This window comes from Eumetopias jubatus, unplaced genomic scaffold, assembly GCF_037043125.1.
Source record: "Eumetopias jubatus isolate StellerSeaLion01/CBP00866 unplaced genomic scaffold, mEumJub1_p1.0 scaffold_2, whole genome shotgun sequence".
Classification (NCBI taxonomy): domain Eukaryota; kingdom Metazoa; phylum Chordata; class Mammalia; order Carnivora; family Otariidae; genus Eumetopias; species Eumetopias jubatus.
In genome coordinates this window covers 55283527-55308271 of record NW_028274808.1, presented here as the reverse complement: position 1 = coordinate 55308271, position 24745 = coordinate 55283527, and positions in this window count along the sequence as shown.

Genomic DNA, 24745 nt, shown 5'->3' with positions numbered 1-24745 from the left:
CTAAGTACTACAAACATTAAAAAACAATGAGGCCAGAACGAGCGGACCGGGCTCTAAGTGTTTAATTCGCCCTTCACCCAAGTGCTCGCCACCGGTTCGCTCGCGGCGTGCACCCTGGCAGCTGGTACGGCTGCCACCCCGTCCCGGCCCCATCCCCCCCGTTCAGGCCCGCGTTTGTCTGGATCCTAGCACACCTTCGCGCCAAGTTCGGAAGTAAGTACTTTCCCAAACGCCCGGCGCAAATTCCCCAGATGTTTCCTGCGTCACGGAAACGAACCCAGGTTGGATCTGAAGCATTCTTACGACGGCGGGTCACGGGGCCCGCCCGGGGCCCGCGAGCCCGGCTCCCTCACGAGCTGCGGGGTGCGCCCGGGGGCCTCCCGCACTCCCCCGCGCTCGCGCCCACTGCGGCTCGCCGGGGAGAGGCCAACAAAGCGGGAAATTGGAGGGGTGAACATTTTATTACTCGCAGAACTGTGAATCACAACTGAAGAGCCCTAGTAAATTTACACTCTGATCTTTCGGGAGTTTATTAGTCACTCACGCGCCCATTGTAAATTCCTCCTTCTCTGTGACTCCTTCTACCCACGGCCAGACGCCACGACGACCTTAAACGAGGGACCTAAACCCACTCGGGGTCCCTGCGGGGATTGGGGAAGCCCCGGCGTGCCGCCAGCGAGAGCCCCCGAGGCAGGAAACTCCCCAGCGCAGGGCAGGAGGGTGGCGCGAACCCGGAACTCGCTCTCGCGCGACGCGAGGCTTCGCCAACTGGGGTACCTCAAAGGTGGGCGGGACGAGGAGGGTTCACACGCGGGAAGAGCCGCGTCCGAGTTCCCGCTGCTTCCGGGTCTCAGCAAGCGCTTCCGGGGTGCGCGCCACGCGGCTGCTCTCTGGGCTTACGGATAATTACCAAAGGCCAAGGGGCCGCTTAACGCCGAAGGAGAACAGCAACGACTGTGGCCGATGATAACGCCGGGGTGGGTGACACCAGGGCCCCCCCTAAATAGTCGTAGTCAGGCCCCAGTGCTCGAGCACGTCCACATCTGCTCTCCGCCAACCAGAGAAGGGGATTTCCTGTAGGGGCTCGGAATGTCCCAGGATTGCGTGAAGCGGGGGGGACCAGAGCGCCCGCCTCAGCATCGCGGTCCCACCCGTGGTCGCAGGGACTCGGACACGGCCCGGGGCGCCTCTACGCAGAGAAATTCGCTGGGTGCACGAGGAATGGCCCTTCTGTGCTCTGGCTTCCAGGAGGGTCTCTGCTCCTGGTCGTCTGGATTGAGTATGACTTAGTCGGGTGGGCTCAGCTGACCTCGACCCTCGAGAATGAGGAAAGGAGCACTGCCAGGAAGAGGTCACAGTGATGCCGTGTCTGCAAATGGGACAGCTGGAGGGGACTCCCTCGATGCCAAAATGAGGGTTAACCAGGAGGAATCGCTTGTGTTGGGGCGCTGGGTTGAGATGTGAGAGCAGATCCTCTAGGTAATCTTGTATGTGAGCTTGAAATTAATTGAAAAGGCACCAGATACACACGTGCGTGCGCTTTAACTTACACTTGCTCTCAAATAATTGCCCCCTTTCATTCGAAGCATTCGTTTTGTCAACCAGGATCAATTGTCTGAGCTCCTACTGTGTGTTCAGTATCTTTACCAGACCGTTTGGGAGATACAAGGCCACAGAAGACTAGGTTCTTGCTCTCATGAACCTGGCTCAGGACTGGGAATTGGTGAAAGAAAGGGCGTCGCCCATTAAAATTACTTATTGTGCTGCACTTTTTTTTTTTTCTGGAATGATTCAAAGGCACCCGGAGGAGAATATAATAATGTATGCTTGGACTTCAGGCTCAGTTTCCTTTTTCTGACCTTTCTTAATCTGGCTTTCCCTCCTCAAGAGATTTGGAATTCTCCTTAAGGAGGGTGTGTGGAGAAACTGCCAGCCCAGGTAAGTATGGGAGCCACATGGTCTCCTGAATGGAAAAAAGGAAATCATCTCCAAATGTAACCAGGCAGGTGGGGGTAGATCGAATCTGAAAGGGAATGGGAAATCTGAACAACCCCCAAGGCAGCGGACTCTGTACCCAATGGTGAGGTGTGAGAAACAGTCAACATTTGGAGCCGTGGAGTCAGAAGAGTTTTGGCAGCTGTTAGATAACTTCCTGATCTACAATAAAGTTCATGTGACCGAGAGGATGTTTTCTGCAATTCCGTTGCCTGGCTACCTTCCTCTTTCTCCAAGTCTGCAAGTTTAAGAGATTTTTCTGGGTCCCAGTTGAATGGTGGTGCTGGCTGAATGTGTGCCCTGGAAGGGGTCCTGGCAGATGGCAACTGCTCAGGTTGGGCAGGTGCAGTCTAAGTCTCACTGATTTGTTGCCTCCCCAGCTCTCACCTGCAAGGTGACATAGAGGCCCCCGTTTTGGAATGGGGAACCCAGGTGCTCCCACCCCCCCACTGTTCCAGCCACCATCTGTTTGTTGGACCCTACCCAGATGGTGCAAACTAAACAATTTTTTTTTCTGTGTAAAGTCCCAAGCGCCTTACTCGGCCCCAAGGTCCACAGGCCAGAACAGCCAAGTTTCTGCAAGGCCATCTTCCATAATTAGTGCCTGACCACTATGGAAATACACACAAGACATTTACTTTCTTTAGTGCAAAAAAAAAAAAAAAATGTAAAGGGAGCTCAGGAGCTCTTCAAGACTCCCTGGGAAGCATTGTTCATTGAGAGGAGCCCAGACACACCAACCTTGAACCTTCCTCTGCCTGGGCAAAGGCTGGGAGAAGGGATGGTATAGCCCAGGCCTGAGAGGCTTTCCACAGCCCAAATTCCTGGGTTCATCCTAGCAAAGGATCCTGCATGGCCAGTGCAGGCGTCGCTGCCCCTCGGTCTCTGTGGCCAGCTAGTCCTCACATACTTCCCACTCCCGGAACACTTAGTCAAGCACATGCGGACTAGCCCCCCAGGCAGGTGGGTAGCTGTGCTCCCCTGGCATCACAGGTCTGAATTTTTGCACAGGTTCTGGCCTGCTTTGAGGGACCATCCTTTGGGTCTGTCAAATATGGGCTTCCTGGAAGTGTAGCTGAAGGTTATTAGAACTAACTAAGGAGCAATAGCAAGACTATAAAAGTCAAACCTTGCCACCAGAGTTGGAGAATGTAAATAGGGGCAAGACTGAGAATGCGCTGGTGAGATTCAGAGGGAAGGATTTGAAATTTGAAGAGTCGCCTAGTAGCTGGTGGGGGAGGAGGAGGGAGTTGATCAACCTAGCAAGCCATACCTCCTGTGGGAAAGAGAGCTCTAAGTTTTGTCACATTTCTGGAGTTTCTATAGAGAAAATGCGTCCCCCCCCCCCAGGACAAATAAACAAATGCACAACGATGAGGATGATCAGGGCTAAGAATGGCACTTTCAAACCCCTTATTGGGCAAATGTCCTGGTTTTCAAAGGCAGAAACAAACCGTGAGGCTAAGATGCTAGCTTGAGATCACAAAACCAGTAAGTCCAGAAGCCAGGACCCAACCCAGGTGTACCTGGCCAAGAAATGCACAAAGCACTTGCCTCTGACAAGGGAGGTCAAGTGGGATCTTAGAGACCTAATTCTCCAGGAGTCCAGGATCTGTCCAAACTCCTGATGGATGTTAGGGGGTGGGGTTGGTCATCCTTAGCAAAGGAGAAACTTACCTTAAACCTACTGCTGGGGAGGAAGTAGGGGCGGTCTTAAGTAGGCCAGGAGTGCCTCCCCTTTTCTGCCAACCATAAGCACTAATAGTCTAGTTGTTTCCTATAACTGCCTTCCAGCCCCATACAACTACAAACCCTGGAGCTCAGAGCCCACCTGCATGTACTTCTTCACCTGGCACAGAGTGGATACTGAAGAAGCAGCTATGGACTTGGTCAGTGGTGCAATCCCCTGGCTCCTGGCTGTCATGCTGAATCCAAGCTGTCCTAGTTTCCTCATTTGGATCCATTTCTTTTTGGTCTTGGCTTAAAAAATCAGTCTGGTCATTAATAACTGTAATAAGAGCACTCTGGCTCAAGTCACCTGGGGTGGCCTGGAGCCCAGAGGCTCCCCTGGGGTGCTGGGTGGTGGGCGCTGGTGCCCCTCTGTATGGATGGGGGAGGGCCTCGACCTGACATACCTACACCTCCCAGGGCTTTTCTCATCTCACTCCCTGCCGCCACCTCCAGCTGTCCCTACCCACCGCCAGTGGGTAGAGCCCTGCCGGCCACCAAACCCACTTGAATGTGCCTTTCCCAGGCAAAACCCCCCAGATTCTGAAGAAGGGACTTGGGTTCGAGAAACCAGTGGAGAAACTCGGTGGAGACAAACACGCTTTAGCTTCGGTTGTTGGAAATTCAGGCAGAATTCCAAACACCCTTCCAATTTTGTGTACAAGTATTTTCCTTTTTCTTTCCCTCTCTTCCTACAGTTTCCTGTTCTTTTAATATCTCTCTTCAATTTATTAATTTTTTTTTTTTTTTTTTTTTTAGAGTTTCCAGACTGCCAGTATCTCTGAGAGGAGAGGAGATTTTATACCTGAGTCATGGCATTCTGGTCAGAGGAGGGAAAACCAAGTTCAGTTCAAATTGGCAACCTAATCCTAGTCTCATGGTCAGGCTCTTCCAGTTGGTGTTCCTAAAGTCCAGTGTGGTGCCACTAGCCATGAGCCGCAGCAGAAACTATGGCAGATGATGCTAGAGGAGAAATACATGAATGCAGTACAACTTTCTTGACTTGAGTTCTACTTGTCTGCCATCTGCCTTGTTTGTCACCAATGAGCTAGATAATCAATAGTTGTAAAATAAAACCAGGCCGAGGAGGCAGAGAGACTTAACTAGTTAGCACTTAGGAAATCACCACAGTCTCTCCCTCTCCCACCACAATGACTATAAAGTGAATTAATATACCCTGATTGTTTGTTTGTTTGTTTTTTTAATCCTATTCAATGACCACTCATTTAGCTGCCTCCAGGTTTGGAAGAGTGCTCCAGGGGCAATTAAGGTCCAGAGGTCTTAGATTAACTGAAATTCAGGAAATGTACCTGATACCCCAAAAATTACCTTCCATGCCCAAAGTGAACAGATAGCTCAACAGGAATGAATATAGCTTTAGGGACTCTTTAAAACAATTTGTCCTGGGGCGCCTGGGTGGCTCAGTCGTTAAGTGTCTGCCTTCGGCTCAGGTCATGATCCCAGGGTCCTGGGATCGAGCCCCACATCGGGCTCCCTGCTCCGCGGGAAGCCTGCTTCTCCCTCCCCCACTCCTCCTGCTTGTGTTCCCTCTCTCGCTGTGTCTCTCTCTGTCAAATAAATAAATAAAATCTTTAAAAAAACAAAAAAAAAAAAACAAAAAAAAAAAAACAATTTGTCCTGAATACCCACCTGGAATCTGTGTCCCATGCAGCAACTGACCAAAAGAGAAAAACGTGGTCATGTGGCTCCCTCATTCTCCTTGGTCAGGCCCAACATCAGGAGAGTAAAGAAGAAGGAAAATGGGGAAGTAAGTAGACATGGAGAGGATCTAGGCTAGGACTGTGTCTGTGTAGGAGAGGAAACAGAAAAAGTTTCCCTAAGCAACTCCCAAACCACAGGCCTGTGCACTCTCCTTCCTTGCTTTCTGCCTTTGCCTGTTCTGTCTCACCCCTCCTACCTTCTGCAAAAGCCTCAAATCCAAAATCTAAGGCATTTTCTCAAGAGTGTGAGCAAGCAGTCACCAGAAGCCTCTCTGTAGATGAAAAGTCCATGATACCAAGAAGCAAATGCTGAACCAGTGCTGAGAGGTGGGTTCAACAATAAGAATGTTTGGGTGGTGGAGCCCCTAGGATTTCACTGCCAAAAGTTGAACCGTGGGTTTCCAGAGCCCACACTCAGTCCTCCCCCAGCTTAGGGGTAGGCAGTCTCTTTTGCTCCCTGGACAAACTCTGGTCCTGACAAGTGGAGAAAGGTCTGAGGTGTCACTTAGAAGTTAGGAACCAAGGTAATTCCTTTCTTGGTCTCCCTGGGCTTCAAAGCCCAGACTGAAGGGGAGTGCTTTGGGCTCAGTTTAGATGTTATTGGCAAGAACAGAAACTCAGGTCCAGTGAATCTGAGTTTAAGTCTTCTCAACCCTGGTGTGATGGGGCAAGAAAAGTGACTGCGAGGGACATATGTGTGACACTCTGGACTCCTCTGGTTGAGTAAGAGATTCCTGCTAACTTGGACTTTATCATGAACATTTTGGAGGAATAGGTATAAAGGTGCTACAGCTTAAAATGGTGTTCAAAGCTTTAATTCTTTAGAACTGGATTTTCCATCACTTAAATCACTCCCTGGGAATGTATATTAAAGGCTCATGGAAGACAGCTCATCTCCCTCTTCAAGGTCAACAAGAGACCTAGCCCAGGCTGCAGGACCTCTCATCGTGTCATCAACTCTCAGGACATTGCTAGAAGCAAGAGTCTGGTAGTAAGGAAGCCTGGAGTTTGTTTGGACACACACATCTATGGCTCTGGCCAGGTCCCCCCCCCCCCCGCACCTGTTTCCTTGGAGGCACACACGGTTTGGAAATACTCCTCTTACGGTTTGTGAAGATTAAACATTATACAGCCTATAAAATGCTTGACACTTAATAGGCTCTCATTTTAAAAGTAGTGCTTTCTCCCATGTTGTGGAGGAAGTAGGGGCAGGCAGATTTTATTACTTCTCTTTATTTAAAAAAACATTTTTTTTTAAATTAAGTAAGTTCTATACCCAAGGTGGGGCTTGAACTCACTACCCCAAGATCGGGAGTCACATACTGTATGGACTGAGCCAGCCAGTCGCCCCTACCCCTCTTTTCTTGATGGAACAACTGAGGAGAGAGGTCCTGGAAGAGTAGCAGAGGACCAGCCTTAACTTCCCTGACTTCTCAGATTAAGCCCCATGGCCATGGGCCTCAGTCCTGCTGTGTGGTGGACTCTCAGTCCCTGCCCACCCTCCCACAGTGTCTTCCAGGAGCCCAGGCCCAAGCCTAGGTGAGCGCCAGGACGGCGGTGCCTAGTGCACCAAATGGAGCCCAGTCTGCTCTAACTGGACTCTGAAAATCTCTTGTGGTTGTAGGTCCCAGCGCAAGAGACTAAGTTCATTTGACAACCAAAGGGCAAGCAACTCTTGGTGCAAAGAGTGGTGGCTTTCCCAGGCCAGCCTTGCTACTTTGTCCTCTCCTCCCGAGCGTTCATTACACCGACTGGGAACAGGAGTCTAATTTAATTTCCCCCACCCCCACCCCAAGCCCAGATTTATGGAGCAACCCCGGATTCTCAGAGCTGCTGCAAGGCTGCCGGAGGGGGTGGGGGGGCACTATGGTTTGGGGTCTCAGAATCCCTTAATGCCCAAATGCTACCCATTGGGCCTGGAGCTCCAGAACCGAGGGCCAGGAGGTGGTGCTTATTATGCAGGACAGGCCTTACTCCTTGCTTAAGGTCAAAGGACAGGCCTTGTTCTTTAAAAAAATCGCCAATCTAGCTTCACACAATTACCAAAAGCCAGAACAGACCCCAAATCTCCAGCCACCCCCAAAACCGCCCCCACCACACCTGAGGGCCTCTAACCAGTGGCCACCCCCAGCACCACCTTACTAGGGTTTAGAAGTAGATTCCAGAGAGATGAGAAGAAGCCAACTACCCCACAGGATGAGAGTAATATTCATTCACATCACCGGGAGAAGGTGGATGATCTGGAGCAGTGGCGGGAGAGCTGGCTTGCTGCATGGAAGTATTTAGCAGGTTCAGTGCTATTACCTCCTAACAGGGTGTGAAAAGTAATATGAATGTGAAATAGTGTGGGAAAATGGAGAGGTTCCAAAGCAGGCAGCGAGGCCCCTTCGCTGTCTGGCCTGAAGACTCCCGAGTCCCTGCTGCGTCATGCGCGGCGCCAGGAGGCGCTGCTACTGGGCTGGGACCACTGAGGGAACTTGTGGGGCAGGAATTAAGGACCGAACGAGGGGGGCGGGGCGCATAGAGACTACTACGGAAGGGGTGGGGGTGTTGGGGACCAAGCTGACAGCATAGAGGAGAAACCCCAGTAAGTAAAGCCTTGAGGGTTCTCCGTTCCTCGCCGCCGAGGTCGACACTAGGCAGCTTCTTGGAACTTCACCACCTCTCTCCTAAATGTACGGAGAAAGACTGACTTTTTACTGGTTACTAATTTTATGAAACAATCTATCAATCGGCTGAGTAAAGCTGACAAGACGTATGTGAGGGCTTTCTGCAGGAGGTGGGAACGGAGGTGAAATGGCAAGGTCCTAGTTGATGGAAATTTCTCCAATCGATTCAGAACGCACAAACCCGACAAGCATTGCCACACTAGGTCTTGAAGACAAGGACTCCTCCTCGTGGTCCGAAAATAATCCCCCTACCCTGGCACACGGAGGGGTTCAGACTTTTCTACCTCCCAGGCCTCAACCCTCCCTAATTGCAGGACGCCCAAACCACAGACCGGCAAAAGGGGGAGACAGACCACAGGCCCCGTCCCCGCGCTAGGTTGGTGCCCAAGCGACTTGTCCTGGGGCGATGGCAGCGCGCTCCAGGAAGGCACTAGAGAAGACAAGGCCTGGGACCAGGGTGTCCCCTGTACAGCGTCGAACTACCTCTCAACCCCCACTCCAACCCCACTCCCACCCCCCACCCCCCGAGCCGGGCTCTGGACCGTCGCCAGGTGTCTGTCCTCCAGACGCGAATCCTCTCTGTTACCACCAAGCAATGACTCTGCACGCGGGGCCCAGCTGGCTAGAGTAGCATTCGCGGCCCAGGAGGCCGAGGTGTGAATGCCTCCCTTTGGGATAGGTGCCACTGCACTTGTTGGGCGCACTGTCAGTTTGGAAACGCGTGTGGCTGCAGTCTCACATTTTCTGCGTTCAGGGCCTTGGTGCCGGAGAGATAGCCGGCCACCCTCTTGAGAACTTTTCCCCAGACCAGACCGTTTCGGAGCAGTTGGGTGACAGTGTAGTTGGCTGCAGATGGTACCAGATTTGGAACAGACCCCTGGGATAGTCTAATTCACCAGTACTAAGGCGTGTTCAAGAACTGGTGGCCGCGGTCACCCTGGTTTTCTCATGCAAATCAATAGACGTTCTAATAAATCGAAGTTCCAGGGCCTGATGTTGAGAGGGGTGCTAATGAAAGAGGAGTGTAGGTAGGGGTGTGTGTGTGTGTGTGTGTGTGTGTGTGAGCGCGCAGGGACAGACAGAAGCAAACGCTCACGCGGCGGGAGGGTGGGGAAAGCGGGGGCCTTGTCCGCCCGCTAAAGCCTTCGCAAGTCTCCAACTCAGGCTTCTATCTTCAAGGCCTGAAGCTCACGACTCGGGCCCCGCATCCCTCCTCCCGGGAGCAGGAAGGAAAGAATGCACGGCTCGAGGTGGAGTCGTCGCCTGCGGCTCCAGCACTTCGGCCCCCTGCCTCCTCCGAGGGCTCAGGCAGTGGGACCTGAGCTCGCAGCTCCTCCCCCGGGCTCCGCGCGCCCCAGCCCTGCACTTCGGGCCTGGCGGCGGCCGGCTAAATCGCCTTTCTTTCCTCCCTTCCCCCGTGAGCTCACTTCCTCCCCGCGCCGCTCCCTTGCGTCAGCAGGAACGGGCTCCTGGGCCGGCCGCAGCCGCAGGGCGCACGGGACTCGGGCCGCGGCGCCTTCTCCGCGCCCCTGGACTTTTCTTGGGGCGACGTCCGTGGGCTGAGAGAAATCCTACTAGCAGGAAAGGAGAGGTCGAAACCTCTGCGAAGACAGGAAATGGCTTCATTCGTGGCCAAACTTAAGAGCGCGGGCAGGAGCGCAGAGAGGGCCAGGCCCAGCCGGGGAGATCCATTGTGATACCCCCCCTTGACTCGGGCCCAGCAGCCTGTGTCTCGCTGCTTTCTTTTTTTTCCTCCCCCGCCCCTTGTCCCCTTGTTTCTCCTTTAGTTTTCACATGTGTTAAAAAATTCATATGCAGGCACGTTTAAAAAGCAATTTCGCATTTTAAAGTCGGCAGCAGCAGAGGGAGAATTACAAATAGGATTGGATTTAATTAGCTGGTAATTCTCCTCTCATGCCCCCATAATTAAACAGAGATTCTAGAGCTGCTTCAGGGCTCACAAGTGATTATTACAAGCATATTTTACATTTACATTAAAGTCCTGTCCCCGGGGTGTAATCCAAGATCTGGCTCCATTTATTCGGATTTCGAACCTGAGCGCTGAAGCCAGAACATTGCTCCCCAGCTATATTGTGGGACGGCTTGTGGGGGCTGTTGTTTAGTTTCCTTGGCTGATTTTTTAATTTTGTTCAGTTCTCTTTCCGGGACGTAAGGAAAGATAGCCGAAGGCTGGGAAAGCCTCCAACCTCAGGTCCCACTGAGAACTCACGCCAAAAGAATTAAACAAAACAAAACAAAACAAAAAAACCCACCCCTTTTAAAAGCGTGAAATTGTGCAAAACTCAGAGCCACCTTGGTGGTTCCCCACCACACACAGAGGGGGCACATCCAGCCCAAGTACGATCTTCAGCCCCGACAGCGGACCGGATCCGGTCACCCTACAGGTGGACTCTGTTTCCCTATAGAGATCCGGAAGCCCCGTTTCATGACTATTCAACCTTTCTACTCCCGCGATCTCTTCACCCCCATTTCATCTTTTTCTGTCGCGGTGATTGTACCAACCTTCCTCCCTCAACGATTCCCTGTGAATTGTCGCTAGTTCCCTAGCTGAGCCACAGCCTCTGTCCAGGGACGCAGCCCACTCCGAACTCCAGAAAGGCACTGAAGAAGGCCTGGAACAGCGTTCTCCCCCGTACAGCGTAGAACTACACCCCCCCTCCCAACCCCAACCCAACCCTTGCGCGCTCACCTTGGGACTCCGCGCCCCGCCGCCACCGCCTGACAGTTTCCAGGCTCCAAGCGAAGCGCGTGTCCGTGTTGTCACCAGATCCACGAAGGCTTTTGATAAGAGCTGCTTCCCGTTTGAAAACACCATTCCCTTTCCCCAAGAGAGAAGAATCTATTTTTCTGGACTGGTTTAAATACACATATACGAAAAGTATATGTGTTGTGAAAACATCAGCCTTCAATAATTGTCTTGGAGTCGAGTAAAGACTTTCAGGAAATGATGGAGATAGGCCTGCTCAAGTAACCCATCCCCCAGATTGTCATTTCTCCGGCTACCTCTTCTCTTGCCTGGCCCTCTACATCATTTTTCTTTCCTTAAAAACTGTTCTTACGGCGACCTCCTTCTTATTTATGTTTTTATCTTAAACAAGAGATCCCTGGAAATAACTACCTAACCAGAGGAAAAGAACTCACCACTCCCAGTGTCACTAATTAGTGGCACATGCTGGCTAGGTACCAGGAGCATCTTTGAGCCTAAGTCTTCTCATCTGGAAAAAAAGTGGTTAGAACAGGTAAACTCTAAAGGCTTATTTCCAGTCTTAAATTCAATACTTTTAAGAAAAAAAAAACTTTTCTTCTTACTTCTGAATGATGTGTGTGTGTGTGTGTGTGTGTATGTGTGTGTGTGTGTGTTTCCAGTAAATGTTCTGTCCAAGATGCAGATGAAGAGGACATTTTAGACTTCTAACAGTGCCCTCTTTGGCTGGTTCCTCCCAACCCAGCCTTTCTCTCTGGGCATGGAAAGAGAACACCAGGTATAGGTCTCCAGAACCCAGCCACCATCCAAGTCCACTTATGGTCACATGATTCATTAGGAACCTTAATCCTCATCTGACCTGGCCAATTCAAGCACCGCCAGGGAAACCCCATAAAACCAGCCAAGAGGCTGGCCAACATATGCACACACTAATTAGAGTTATTGTGGGCCTTTGGCTTCCAGTCTAATGAAAAGCTCCAGGGCTTCAGGGGGCAGAGGGTTTGGGGTCCTTTTCACCAACCAATGCCCTTTGGTCCTACAAGCACATCAATTGAACACAGTGGGTGATCTGAAAGCTAACCCCTTGCAAGCTAACCACAGCCACTAAGATTGAAAGCTGGCAGTGGGTCCCTAAGAGGGACAGGCAAGAATCTGTTCAAAGGAGATAAAAGGAATTAGCAGTGAGCTTTTCTTGTTATCACTGCACCTAGTTTTATTATGAGAGAAAGGAAGGAGAAGCCCAAAGTGAAAGAAGAGAAATTTTTAGCATTTATACACTTAGCAACCCTCTCCCTGAACACACACACACACACACACACACACACACACACACACACACACACACAGTAATGACTACAATTTATTAAAAAAAAAAAAGCTGAAGATACTTCCAACCCCATTTACAAGGATAAGGCGTGGTGAGGAGAAGCATGTGGACTTGAGCCAATTTAGCAACCACAATTCTGGCCAGGTACCAGGAAGTCACAGAACACCCTAGATAGAACTGGCTCCATCCCGGGCAAGGGGCCCTGTGCCTGGTACTTTTCCTACAAGAGGTGTTCTCTTCTCCATCCACATCTGACTCCTCCATAGCGGATGGTCAAGGTCAGTCACTGCCAGCCAGCAAGACCTTTGAGCCTCTCTGAGAACCATACTGATATAACTGAAGGTGCCCCCTGCTCTGTATAGGGAGCAATCAACTATGGCTTTATCTTCATCTCTCACTGAATTATGAAGGACAAAATATCTAAGGTTCTCTCAAGTCTACATATGCTTACTTATTACACTGCCAAACTTATCTACTGTTTTATAATACATATGCATGTCCCAATCCCTTTCCCCATTATTTATAACCCATTCAAGATATCTGCAGGCTAGAACATGGCAAAACCTCCCTTATAGTAGGAGGAAATTTGTTACTTATTTGATGCTAACAGTGTAGTCCTTTCTAAGTTGTGTTCCAATGTGTTTGCCTCAAAAAATGAGGAGCCACATCCCCACAACTCTAGAATGGTATAACCTCACTCTTTCTGCTTGCTATTCTCCCTTCCCTTCTTCCCTGTTTCTTTATTCTTTGGACTCAGCCACAGAGAAAAAACAACCCAGTTTGGAGCTTTAGAAATGATTTGTTCTGCATGTGCCCCATCTTCTTTTTCCCAGGTACTTTTAATTACAATCAGGAGGCATCTTACACCCTGGCCAGATTGTATTTGGTGAGATCCTCTTCTAAAATTCTTCAAAGCTTCCAGGGATCTCTCCCCCCACCGCCAAGCCCTCCAGACCCGCAAAATGGATACAAATGGAATAACTTGCATCATTCTAGATCCATAGAGATTATATTCCTATTTACTTTTCTATGCATTAGGAAGCTCAAGAAGGATGTTCAAGAAATGAACAATGGGAGAAGCACCTGGACAGATACTGAAAGAGACTATTCACATGTACATTTTGTAGATTTTTGAACCATGAGAATTACTGCCTATTTAATCAGATCAGGATATATATGAGAGATGCTAGATGCTAACTATATTTAGAGATAACATCACACATTAGGGAGGAGGATCTAAAGGAGATCTAGAAAAAAAAACAATAAACTTTCTGTTTTGCTTAATTGGTCATAAGCTAGAACTATGACTAGAAAATAATATTTTATGCAGATTTATGCAGAAGTATAAACCTTTAGGTGAGACAAAATGCACACTACTCCTCTCTTCAAATATTTCTATCCTATTCCCAGATGTGAATATATGTCAGTTTAAAGCTATTTGCTACTCTAGTTAAGTCAGGTTTTACTGGGAACACAGACTTGCAGGACTGGCTGAGCCCTCAGTCCTAAGCACAAAGGTTAAGCGAGAACACAACTGTAAAAGGACTGATGTTTCCTAATAGACACTTGAAAATGGACAATTTTCCTCCCTTGTATGAGGAGGACAAGATCCTTCCCTAGAAATGGCTGCCCCTTGGTGGCTCCCCCTCCAAGCATATCCTTTCACTCCTCTGAGGGTGGGCTAACCACTTTGCCCTAGGATGTCTGCCCTTTCCCTAAGCTTTAACCAGGTGCAAAAGTTTTTATTAGGCAAATTCTACTCAGGAAACAATGTTTTAAGTCTAAATCAAAAAAAGGAGGGTATAAATTCCTTTAGTGATGTTAACACACCCCTCCCCCCGCTAAGGTCATTAGATGGCCCTTGAATGCTAAAAAGACTTGGAAGTTCAAACTGCTGTGCCCTTTAAAAAATAAGCAAACAACTCCACCCTACTAGGGGATGCAGCTCATCAGCTAACACTAGTGTTTACATCTCCTGCAGTTTTTCCTGTTGCATAGTTCCTGCTAGTAAACAACCTAAACCGATCTCATGGCAAAGGTCAAATTGCAAGATTACAGGGACTTTTAAAAAACTCTTATTTGGGGGCACCTGGGTGGTTCAGTTGCTTGAGTGTCTGCCTTCGGCTCAGGTCATGATCCCAGAGTCCTGGGATCAAGCCCCGCATCGGGCTCCCTGCTCGGTGGGAAGGCTGCTTCACCCTCTCTCTCCCCACCCACCTCTGGCCTGGTTGTGCTCTCTCTTACTCTCAATCTCCCTCTCAAATAAATAAATAAAATATTAAAAAAAACCCTCCTATTTAAAGGTATGCTCTAGGGGCACCTGGGTGTCTCAGTCGTTAAGTGTCTGCCTTCCGCTCAGGTCATGATCCTGGGGTCCTGGAAGAGAGCCCCGTGTCAGGCTCCCTGCTCCGCAGGAAGCCTGCTTCTCCCTCTCCCACTCCCCTGCTTGCATTCCCTCTCTTGCTGTCTCTCTGTCAAATAAATAAATAAATAAAATCTTTAAAGAAAAATAAAGGTATGGTATATAGAAAACCACATGGGGAATAATCTCAGTTCTACCCACTTGTGTTAATAAATCTTCCCCAAACACAAAATCAGATCACCTTTTCCCACGAAAACAGGTGGTTAACTATGTGATTTCCAAAGACGTACTCGTATATTGGAAATTAGGAGAGATTTCAGAAGATGGATCAGGATAGAGAACTGATCAATGCTTGTGAAAATCCCAAAAGGTGGCATTTGGGGAAAAGGGGTGGCAGGAAGGAAAAGAAAGGGAGTTGAAAAGAGCCCTTGGTTTCCCCAGCTGTTTGCAGAAGTTGAAACATATGGTGCCAGGGTTTTCCAAAGATGACAAGGGATAGAAAATAAAATTATTTTTTTCTCTAAGGCATGCCTTTCCCCCCAAATATACATCTTCAGGCTGGAGGCATTTTTTTCCTTCCAGAGGGAATGAGCAGAGGTCACTTAGAACCAATTCTCATCATTTAGTGAAAATAACAGAGTGATTATGGAAGCAACAGAAGAAGTCAAGGTGTTCCTGCTAAAAAACTTCAAGATCAGGCCTGGCCGGGAGTGGGGATATCCAAACCGGTTCTTCATATTTCACGTTTTATAGACAGAATTTTCCCTAAAGGATATACTTTCATTAGGTCATAAATGCACCAACAGAGGAGAAAAAAAGAGGGGCGTGTGTGTGTGTGAGTGTGTGGGTGTGGGTGTGTGTGCGCGCGCGCGCACCTGGCACGGGGGCGAGGGCGTGCGAGTCCGGTCACGATGAGAGCTAGGGGCGGAGGTGTGTGACACCCCGAGGACAGAGTTCAGGGACGGTGACTTGAGACCAGACTCGGAGAGGCTTCCTAGGGCTTGTGCTTAGCCTTTTTAGTTCCTACATTTCCTTTGGGTTCCACCGAAGCGTCTAATTGCCCCAAGTCCAAGTACTTACTTGCCTAAAGACCACAAGAAGAGGGATGGGGGAGAGAAACGTGTTTTTTCAAAAGTTTGTTAAAGATTTAACTCGGGGAAAACTTTTAGTTGGGGCCTCAGTACCTGAGCCTAGACGGCAGGGAAAGGGGTTGTCTGAAGACTTTCGCTTCCCGCTGGACCCGATTCCTGGACTGGAGAAGTTTACCTCTCTCAACACCCAAGGGATGCGACTTAGTGCTCTCAAAGGCGAATGCTAACCACGTCTGGGCTCCCTGTTGCCGAGAGAGAAGGCTGCAGACAGAGAATCGCCCTGTCTCAGCTAGATAAGCCACGCTGGCTTCTTTCAGAGCATTTCTTAAAAGTGAGTCGGAGTTATGCAACCAGCATAATTAGCCTCTATCGAGTCCCGAAGAATATTTAAATCCACAGCACTGTTTTCACACCTAGAAGTCAGTGGCAGTTTTGAAATTATTGTAAAACACCGCCCGGATGATATATTGTCTGTCGAGGCCAGATTAGCAAGACACGCGCGCATACTCTACGTTTACATCACACCCTGAAAATGCGGAGATGTTTGGATAGGGATTTACACGTGACAGAGAAAAACTGGAACGATTCATTATCTCTCTTTTTTGATTACCTGTTTCTAAAGAAAGCACTGGCATCAAGGACGAGTTAGGTAATGTGAACCAAAAGGCACGCAGGTCTCCCAATCCCAATTCGTAGTTCAAGGAAAACTGCCTTTAACTGACACTGTGTATATTCCTCTGCTCCTCGCGAGCTGCCCCCAAGAGTATTTATTCCTAGGTAGGGCTGGAAACAAAACAACTAACCCGGTCTGCGGCGTAAGAGCGCGCTCCAAGATGGACTGCCAGAGAAAGGCATTTTGACCCCGATGGAAATTAGTCATATTGACAGACGCCCGGGGAAGGTAAATTACCCAGCGCGCTGACGTTACGCAGAAGCGCGCCCTGTTGCGACTCCGCCGCGGCGCCCAGGGGCCAGAGGCTCCCAGTTGGTTTCCCCAGATTCCGACAAAGCCCCGCTTTGCTTCTCTGGGCCTGGGATTTCAGCGTGAAGGCACGGAGAGAGCGGTGAAAAGGTGCTAGGGAGGAACAGGGCAAGAGAAAAACCAAAAAAAGTAGTGGGAAAGAGAAGTGCTGCGCCAAAGCGCAGGGGAGCTGTGGAACCCAGAAGAAAACGAGTAAAATCCGCAGGGGAAGGAGTGAAGGAGGAGGCGGGGGGGGGGGGCGGGGGGGGGCGGGGGGGGGAGGGTGGGGGAAGAGGACCGCGCAGCTAAGGGCTCCCAGGTCCGCCACTTGGGAGGTCCCGGCCCCAATGCTGGCCGGGCCAAACGTCCCCCCGGGAGGCTCGCCGCTCGGGCGGGGTCACAATTACACCTCGGCTCCAGGCGAGGACTTAAAAACCAAGTGGCGGGGGCTGCAGTCTGGAAGCAAGGCCCTGCGGTCATCAGAGGGGGGCCGGGCCAGTGCGCAGGAACTTTTTACAAGGCGTATGAGTACAAGGGGGAAAAAAAATCAAAATAAACCACTTTCATCCAGCGTGGGCCGTGAAAATAGAAGCTGCCTTATAAAGGGGGCGATCGGGAGTTTTGAAATTTAGTGTGTGTTTTGCTTTTATATAAAGGGTTTTGTGGTTTTACCTGATAACCTAGGGGGAACTGTGGGGGAAATAACTGCTAAATTTTTTTTTTCGGAAGAGGGCTGTAATAGAAATTCACAGGTTTCTCCCAAATCAGCTTGTGTCCCAGGACTGCAAACAACTGCATACATCCATACAGATCATTACAAACTTGGGACAAAAATAGTTGCGTGACCGGATTATTGTTGACGTAAAGTGGGATCCAGTGGTCCCACTTTCTTTTTAAAAAAGTGAGTCTTGAAAACTGAGTCTGCAGAGGAGGCGGAATGGAAAGCGTCAAATAGTGTAACATCTCATTTTACCAGAGACTGGACTGGAAGGCTTCTCAAGAGTAACCAGCTCAGGGCGCAAAGACTAGGCGAAATTCGCCCGGCCGCTGCAGTGAGGGCGTCCAGCCAAGCCCGGGCTCTGTCCCTTGGCTCAAAGAAAGGGACCCGACAGCCGGCCCCCTCCAGGGCAGGGCAGGGCTGGGTCGGGGGGAGGCGGCTACCTCCTCCTGGACTTGGGCCTCACGTCTGCGGTATTTTTAGCTTTTCTCTCTGTTCCCTAGAGGCTCTTTTGTAAGCCAAATGGAGGCTCTCCAAACTGCCCTCACTGGGAGCGGGTGTGGGAGTAGGTGGAGGCGACTGCACGGGGATTTTGAAAGAAAAAAATTACTTACGTTTAAATTAAACCAAAACTCTCTAGGTTTTTGTCCTCACTGCCTTTTCTCTCTTTCGCTCCCCCCGCACCCCCGCCCCGGCCCAAGTCTGTGGGAACACAAGTTCCATAATTAAGTGGACCATGGGGGTAAGGATGGGTGGGATCTAGATGTTCGAGCAGAATCAGAGTGTCGTGCGCCTTCCTTTCTGCCTTTCAATCCCGCTCTCCCGGCCACTACGGCTCCCCCGGAGCCGGCCTAGGAACCTTCCGGAAAGGGAAGGGAGGAGGGGAGGAATCTCCGTTGCCTTCGAGGAAGCAGGGACACGCGGCATTTATTTTTTAAATAAAGGTTTAAAGTAAGTGCAAATGTTTTTGCAACGGAGTTTCGCACCCATTGTGTGCCCAGGGATGCGAAACTCAGGTCCCAGACTCACAAATGGACGGATGTTTATTGCATAGAAAGCCGGGTCTCGCTGCGCCCCCTCTCACCTTGGAGATGCCCTAGCCTCGCTTCCCGGCCGAGGCCGCAACCGGGACTTTCCCTATCCCGCTTCTCCCCATCCAGGACCAGGCTGGACCCCTGCTGGCTCCCGTGGCTCGCCTTCAACCCACTTCCCGATCCCCGCAGACAGCCCCCGCCCACGCCCACCCCACCCCCTTCTCAGGCTCGGCGCTGCCCCTCGAAATTGCCCAGGCAGGCGTGATGGCGCTCCGCTCTGGAAAACTAGGGAGGCAAGCGGGAGCCAAGCGCCGGTGCTCTCTGCTTCCGCCTTAGGTTCAATTAACCGCCCCCCCCCACACACACAACTCCGCCCCACCGGGAGTGTTGGGCCTTGTGGTCCACCCCCACTGTCTGGGGTGCTCCACGATGCCCCCACATCCCGGACGCCGTGCCTCTACCCACCGGATTGCCTTCGGGGCCCCTCGGTGCTGTGTCGACGCCGCGGCGCTGTGGGTCGCGCGAGCAGGAACCGCCAGGCAGCGGGGTAGCCCAGCGTGCCGAAGATGCTCAGAGGAGGAAGTGCAGAGAAAAAAGAAGGGGAAGGAAAGGGGGGTGGGGGACCTGACATACACACAAGCACGCAAAACCAACTTTGGTGATGGACTTTTTCAGTTTCACACGGAGCGACCTGTAGTATCTGGAGAAGGTTTTTGAAGACGTTTAGGAGGGAGGGTGAGTTTTCTGCTGAGAAACTCAATCTGCCATACAGTAGCGGCCCCATCTGGGATCTGTCACTGCTGACAGCACCACAGGGCACAGACGTGATCTTCTGCACAGCCTGCACTCCCCGAAATACCCTCCTTAATCAAAGGATGTCTGCGCGCCGAAGCTCAGCTGACCGCGCCGGGAGCGGAACGGCCAGCGAATTCCACCCACCCCCCCGCGCGCCCCCTCCCCACGGACACAGCCGTGGCCCCTCTCCTCTAACCAGCACATTAATTAAAAGCGGAAAAGAGACAGAGGCTGATGTCATTGCTCTCAGAAGATCATAAACGTAAAAGAGTCATCCTGTGAGAATCCCTGAAAATGACTTTAATGAATAATTTCAGAGACAGTTATGGCTTTGGGTAATTACTGAGCGAGAATATGAAAACCAGATTTGCAAAGCGAAGGCGATGGTCAGGCGGCCTGGCGGCCACTTTCTCCCATTAAAACCGCACCGGCTTTTCTTCACCGCCAAATTCTAGTTACAGACTTCGGATGCATTTTCTTCCTTAAAAAATAAAAGCAACAAACACACATTTTTCTTTTCCTGCGTTTCTGCCTTATCCTAAAGACAAAACTGTCAGCTCAAAGAAACAACAGCCCATTTTAAATAGAAGTCAATCATGCACTGGCTTCAGTGGCCATTGGCTTCCATCTTTTCAGGAAGGAGGTATTAACGGCTGCTTTGATTTAGAATGATGTCTCTTTTGGCCTTTTCTTGAGGCAATGTACTTAATAAAGGTTAAAAACTCTTTCTGCCCCCTAAGTAAGAAACTTTTTAAATCCTTTCAGCTGGTGAAGCAGCAAACAAGTGAACAGCGAATGACCCCACTTCTTACAGAAAAATCTGCAGGTCTCCCTGACTCTAGTTCTTGTTCCCCATGATAATTTGGTTCTACAATAAGGAAAGATATTTTGAAATACTCCATCTGGTCACAGGGAAGCATCAGGTGGGGTCTGGCTGTTCGTAATTAGTTGTTCATTAAATATACTATTTGAGAAAACTGGCTTATTGGGGAAGAGATTGCTGAGTACCCAATCTTTTATATGAACTGCTTAGCTGCTTGCAAGCCTGTCTCCTTTGCTTGGAAATACAAACTGGGATTCTCTGGGAGTGTGGCCCAGGTGGATTCATTACACCTGATTCGAGTAAAAATTCATTTATGTTATATGCACAAAAGTATTGATAAAAGGTAATGTTTGCCTACATTGTTTTGAGCAATGCAGGTTTTTGTTGTTGTTACTTTTGAGTCTGTATCATTCGGAAAATTTCCTAGTTGCCTGAGTAGACTCCATCATTAAGGAAGATCATGGAGAAGCCACTTACCAGCACTGTGGGAAACTACATTGTGCAGCTATTACCTGCCCCCCCCAAAAGTACAGTTAGGCCCCTCCTACTCCAGTCATCAGATTCAGCTGTCTAAAGCCTTCTCTAGGGGCGCCTGGGTGGCTCAGTCGTTAAGCGTCTGCCTTCGGCTCAGGTCATGATCTCAGGGTCCTGGGATCGAGTCCCACATCGGGCTCCCTGCTCGGCAGGAAGCCTGCTTCTCCCTCTCCCACTCCCCCTGCTTGTGTTCCTGCTCTCGCTATCTCTCTCTCTCTCTGTCAAATAAATAAATAAAATCTTTAAAAAAAAAATAAAGCCTTCTCTATTCCTAGCCCCCAAGCCCTCTCCACCACCCCAGCTCAATCCTTCCTTACCCTTCTGCTGGGGTAAGGGTGGGTAAAAGAGGGAGTCCAGCTCTCTCAAATGTAACATTTTCACTGACTTAGGAGGAAATGGTCCTCATCCGTTCTAGATTACGTGAAGACACTGTGGAATTTGGAGTTTCGAGTTGCCTCAAAGAATCAAAGAGGGGTGAACATTTGGAAAATTTTCTCCACTGGATTTCCTGTTTATTTTTGATATCCTGGGCCCCCCAAATAGACCTTCTTGTCACTACATTCAAATCATGGGCCATGAATTCTTTGCCCTCTACCTAAGTTCACTGTAAACACTGGCTTGGGCTTTGCAACCTGTGTGGAAGTAAATAGCTTTTTCCGGGTTTGTTTTGAGTCCTTGCATTGCCCAATTAAATTGAGGTGTAGGACTGATTCATGGGATGGCCAGTTCTCTCCCTGTGGAGACTTTAAATAATGCAGGTCTTGCCCTACCTCTCCCCCATCCTTGATGAAGCCACCCTCACCCCTAGGATCCAGTGTTTCACAGTGGTGGTTGACAGAGTGCCAAGAATGTGGAATCAGCTGCAGTGGGTGTGTGTGGCCTCAGGCAGTGGTTCCTAAATCCTGGGGTGGGGGAGGGGAGAGCTTTTGGAAATTGAAGATTTCTTTTCTCCTACCTGACCTGCTGAATCAGGATTTCTCCTAAAGGTGGGGTGAAATGAGGTCTGAATTTATAATTTTATCAAGTTCTTCAGAGATTTTGGATAACCAGTGTGGTAAGCTCCAACCTAAAGTGTTCTGGAGTTGGATTCATCCCAGAGATCAGGACAGTGCCCCAGGACGCCAAAGTTGGAGGTCTGGAGTGTTCTCCTCCGGTCCAGGAATTATACAAATATACCTAGCCTCTGTTCTGCGCATTGAGATATAGTAGGGGACAAGTGGATGCCAGTCATTCTTGTTTCAACCAAGGAGCACTCCCGCTGGGGAAAGGGGGAGAGTAGGCAGAAGAAGGTCTAGCGCCTACGTTCCTTAGATCCATTGGGCTTTAATAACAGGTGCAAAGACAGAGGCTCGGAGAGAGGCCTGTTCTGTAATAAGCGTCTGCCCGGCCACCTCATTAGGCAGAAACTCCCACTGTTGAGGCCCGAGGGCTGTGGGGGCCGAGCGGGGGCCAGTGCGGGAAGAGCAGCACTAAGAGCCGCCTCCCTTGCCTCTCGCCTGCACGGGCACCGCGGCAAGGGCCGCAGCTGTTGGTGTAGGAGAGCAGCACCCTGGTGCTGGGCTAGAGGAGTTCCCGCAGGTCAGTCAGGGCCGGCTGTGGGAGGCTTTTCCAGGCTGAACGCACCAGGCGCAGCGAATTGGAAAATTTAAAGTGAGGAGGGGGCCAATAGAAACTTTAACCGGCCCCGCCTTACCTCAAACAAGAAAAACAAAAACGTCTTCTGGGCTAAAAATACATATTTAGAAAGTCCCTGTGCGCAAGCAGGCGGCGCGTTCCAGCTGCCGGCCTGGCCCGGGGAGGACTTGGCCGCGCGGCCGCCGATTACACCCAGCTCGGCTGGGATGGCTCCGAGCCGTCTGCCCTGACGTCAGCGAGGCTCCGGGCCCCGCCGCGGCGAGATAGGCAGCGCGGCCGGGCGCGGGCGCGGCGCTAATCACTCCCAGATGTCCCTAATAGCGGAGATAAAGACGGACGGAGCGGCCGGGAATAAATTTGTAATCAGGGCTCTACCATCTGATCATCAAAGCGGCCCAAATGCCAGGAGAATTTGAAGGGAATGTGTGTGTAGGGGGCTCACGTTTAGGGGAGAGGCGGGGGACACGATCCTCGAAGGAAACTGACTTGGGCAGGGTGGAGCGAGAACAGGGAGAGAAGTGTAACTTCTGTGCGCGTGTAAGTCAGATACGCAGCGCACTTTAACTTCCACCAGCCTGACTGGCCGAAGCCGCTGAGCTGTTAGAGGCCAGTTAGAGCCCGGCAGACAGTTGCGGTGCGGAGAGCACTCGCCGGGCAGAAGCTGGGTAGCAAAGCTGCGTGCCCAGAGCTGCCCGGCCCCCGGAAATGTGCGACTGTTTCCTCTCCTGGAGTTACCCCCCCCACTCCCCCCCCTTTCTAAACAGTTAAAAAATACTTCGTTCTCCCACATCCCCATCCCCTCCCCGCCACCCCGTAGACGTGAACCCTACAGCAAGGCTGAGCTTCCTCAGGAACGGGGGTCCTGGGGCCCCGAGCAGGGGTCCTGGGCCCCAGTCTGAGGGCGGCTCCAAGGTCTTTCTCTTCGAGGGATCCGCGGGCTGCGACAGGCCAGGAGTCCAGTGCGTCGCGGAGACTTGTTAGTGCCACCTCCTCAAGCAGGGGTCTGGACCGTAGGAGTAGGGCTGGGTGGAGGGAAGGAGTTCCCTCAGGTCAACAGATCCAGGAAAGACATGCAGAGCCCAGGGTTCAGGTTGGGCCCTTTACGACGCGTACGCCACAAGCCTCCTTTGCAGATCATCTCGGCTTGGCACCTACCACCAGTTCCTTTTCCAAGTCCAGGCGCGTGGGTGGGACTCGCGCGCAGAGAGAACGCAAGGCGGCTGTGGAAGAGAAAATTGGGAGCCGCACACGCAGCGTTAGACACAGCATTTCTTTAAAGCTACAGGAATAGCCGAGAGGTTTCCCGCGCTTTTCAGACTCGCAGTGCAAATGCAGTTCCGGCTATTGTGGCATCCTCGGACCAGTTTATTGTCCCCTGCACGCACACCTCAAGCGCTTGCAACTGGCCGGGTTCTCTCTGCAAGCTAAAGTCTCGGAAGTAGCTCACAAACCTGTCTCCTTCCGCTCCCTGTGGCTTTGATTTTGAGCTCACTCTCACCCTAGGCACGCCTTCCAGTGAAATTGGCGTGCACACAACTCACCCTCCTGCTTCCTTAACAATCCGTGGGATACCAGCTCTGTGATCCTCACAGAGTAGAGGCATAGGCAAGGGGGAAGGGATCGAGCCACCCTCCACCCGCGACTCAGGCACACTTGCTACCCTTCCTGGCGCCACCGCTGCCCCCACCTCATCGCGGGGACGACCAGGCCACCTGGTCCTGAGAAGGGCAGCCTAGGCCGGGAGGCCCACCCTTCCTAGGTGCCCGGACCTAGTGGCTCGCCCACTCGGATGCTGGAGCTTCCCACCAAGCCTCCAGAGGGTGGGGCGGGATTTAGAAGGCAGGAAGAACCCCAAGTGATCTTGCTGTCTTCTTCTCATAGTTTCGACCTGAAAAAAACTCTTAAAGCTGCCGTTATGTCCCAGCTGGGGGCCGAAAATCCTGGAAAATTGTGACTGGGAGCAAGGAGTATGCTCAGGTCCTGCTCTGTTGAGCTTTCTAGGTTACTTCCCAAGAAGCTGAGAATGGGTCTGTAGGAACGAACGAACACACACACACACACACACACACACACACACACACACACACACACACACACACACACACACACACAGACAGAGCGGCCGAGCCCTCTCCCCGCCGGTGCTCCAGGGTTATCAGGCGCTCGGCCTGCGCGGCGGTCTGGGGCCGGGCCCTGACAGCCAGATCTACCATCAATTTACCTTCCGCCGCCCCAGCTTCCCATTTAGCTTTTAACGTCAAATCCTGCATTTTTGTCGGCTCCGGCCTGTCTAGAGAGCTTGTGATTTCGCTGCAGGAGTGATTGCTTTTAACAAAATGGCAGCAACCACATTATCCGAGCAATTAAAACAGAGGCCTTTTAGCCGTCCCGCAAGGCAAGAGGTTGGAAACTTTCTTTCTTTTTTTTTTAAGCACAGAAGAAAGGGAGTTAAAAGAGAAATAAATGTGTAGAAGAGAAAAGCATGGAAGCTCAGAAGAAATGCCGGCCCAGCACACCACTCACTTCCCGGGACTTGACAAGGTGGGGCAGGGATGTTGGGTGGCTGGGAAGGTTGGGATGTCCCCGGTGACTGCAGAGACAGATAATCTCGGGGAGTCTTGCCACTT